The following is a 3,071-nucleotide window of genomic DNA, read 5'->3' on the forward strand; positions in this document are numbered from 1 at the left end:
TACTTACCATTGTGTCAAAATTACCTACAGTATTCAGTACAGCAACATGCCATACAGGTTTGTAGCCTATGAGCTATAGGCTATAGTACTATGTAGCCTAGGTGTGTAGCAGAATATACCATCTATGATGTTTGCACAGTGATGAAATCCCCTAAGGACACATTTCTGAGATTTTATTCCCATTGTGAGACATGACTGTAATCAGATTTAACAAATGTTAAATTTCTGCAATGTGTCCCATGAATTATTTTATAAAGAATTTAAAAAAACCTAGCTGGTTTGGCTCAGTGGATAGAGTGTTGGCCTACAGATTGAAGGGTCCCAGATTCAATTCCAGTCAAGGGCACATGCCCCAGTTGTGGGCTGGATCCCCAGTAGGGGGTGTGCAGGAGGCAGCCAATCAATGATTCTCTCTCATCATTGATGTTTCTGTCTTTCTCTCCCACTCCTTTCCTCTCTGAAATCAATAAAATACATATATATAAACATTCTTCCCACTATTCTTTTATCTATCCTCCTTATCCACAGTTAACTCCTATCCTGACACTGTTGTGTTTATTTCCTGACTGTATTGTTTACTCTTATTATTCTGGGTGCCATATATGATTTTGAAAATTTTAATTTAAATAAATGGTTTCACATTATAGTACCAGTCTTTCTACTTTATTGCTTTGAAATTAGAAAAATACAATATATATTTTTACATGATTTACTTCATTTTTATTTTTTTCAATTTGTCTTTATTGTTGAAAATATTACAGATTTCCCCCCACTGACCCCTTTTAGCTTGTACCTGCCCCCTTCCCCAGACTTCATTACACCATTGTCTGTGTTCATGGGCTATGCATATATGCATATAAATTCTTTGGTTAATCTCTTCCCACCCACCCACCCACACCCACCTTCCCTCTGAGATTAGATAGTTTGTTCCATGCTTCTTTGTCTCTGGATCTATTTTTTTCATTAGTTTATTTTGTTCTTTAGATTCCAAATATGAGTGAGATCATGTGATACTTATCTTTCTCTGTGATACTTATCTTATTTTACTTAGCATAATACTTTCCAGGCCCCTCCATGCTGTCTCAAAGGGTAAGAATTCTTCTTTTTTACTGCTGTGTAGTATTCCATGGTGTAAATGTACCACAGCTTTTTTATCCACTCATTTACTGATGGGCACTTGGGCTGATTTCAGATCTTAGTTATTATAAATTTCACTGCTATGAACATAGGGGTGCATATATTCTTTCTGATTGGTGTTGCAAGTTTCTTAGGATATATTCCTAGAAGTGGGATCCTAGAGTAAAATGGCAGTTGCATATTTAATTTTTTGAGGAAACTCCATATTGTTTTCCTGGCTGGTATGGCTCAGTGGTTGAGCATTAACCTATGAACCAGGAAGTGACAGTTTGATGCTGAGGCTGCAGGCTCAATCTCCAGTAGGGGGTGGGCAGGAGGCAGCAGATCAATGATTCTAATCATTGATGTGTCTGTCTCTCTCTTCCTCTCCCTTCTTCTTTGAAATCAATAAAAATATATTTTAAAATAAAATAAAAATAATTTATATCTTTAAAAAATACATAATTTACTTTATTAGGGTATTTCAAAAAATTTATATATATTTTTCCTTTTTAGTGAATTTATTGGGGTAACTGGTTAATAAAATTATACAGGTTTCAAGTACACAATTCTACAACCCATCATCCCTAAAATGTATTGTGTGTTTCATTTTTAAAAAATTATACTATCTACTATTATATACAGGATGACACAATTGTGTACATGTACTTAAATGTACTTATGCATAGGCAATAATGAGGATGATTACAAATACAACTATTATCCTGTCTAGTTCTGAATATTTCCTTCCTCACACTGTTTGCATTTTTAATGGACATGTTTCTTATGAAAAAAAAATATAATATGTATATGCAACTTTTAAAAATCACATCCATAAATCAAGGAATATATGCAAATTGAGGTACTTACTCATCTATTAGTGTTCTGTAGGTGGGCGTGGGGTATATAATTTTTAGTCTCTTACAAAGGTGTGATTTATAAGCCAAAGTGATTTAAGCATGTATGAACTCTATATCAACATATCTTAAGTCATAATTTATTTGGAGGAAAAAATAAAAATAGAGCATATTAGTCCACTAAGGAAATAGAGCTATGAATTGGAAGAAAATATTTGAATAAATATAAGCAAGCAATGTGCTAACCTAAAATGTAATTTATATTCAAGAAAAATGACATTAAGAAACCTGACCTTTATGAATAAGGTAGTAAAATTCTTTGAAATTATCAAGTCATGCACAGAGATTGGAATAAGAAAGTCAAATGTGTTTAATCATCATGGTATTTGTTGAAATGATATAGTGAGTTCTATGATAAAAAGCCAGGCATCTATTATTGATACAGCAAAACCTATCACAATGACCAGAGGAGCATTAAGAGCTCAAGTTGTCTAGAAGCAGCTGTTAGAGCAGAGGGCACAGCAGTGCCCTGGAAGTCCAGGATATTTTTATTTGTTTGTTTGGAACTTCAAGTTTGGTGCTTTCTGACTTTATCTTCCATCAACAACCCTTCCCATCCATCCTCCTTGCAGTTCCACATAAACGCTAAGCACATACCTATCTCATGCCTTTGCATTTGGTACTCCCACCATTTGAAACACCTCTGGCTGCCGATATATGACTGACCCACTTCCTCACTAATCTTTGGTCTCTTCTCAAAGAGTAGAGAGGTCTTACCTAACCACCTGTAAAAATGGCTGACCCCATCCTCCTGCTTCTTCACTCTCTACTCCTCTCTGAGAGTTTGTTGCTAATCATAGCACTTATCACCCCATGACCTAAACAGCTAGAAAGCAGGGAATTTTTCTATTCTGTTTACTGATGTATCTCCAGGACCTAGAATAATACCGGGTGCTCAACAAATATTTTTCAATGAGGTAATGAATATATACAGCATATTAAAGGAACATGGAATCCTAGATTTCAAACCTATTTGGATCCTATCCTTAGATCCCACACTAAAATGGCTGTTTTACAAAAATACTTATACTTTCCTAT

Source organism: Myotis lucifugus, unplaced genomic scaffold (assembly GCF_000147115.1).
Source record: "Myotis lucifugus unplaced genomic scaffold, Myoluc2.0 scaffold_59, whole genome shotgun sequence".
Lineage (NCBI taxonomy): Eukaryota > Metazoa > Chordata > Mammalia > Chiroptera > Vespertilionidae > Myotis > Myotis lucifugus.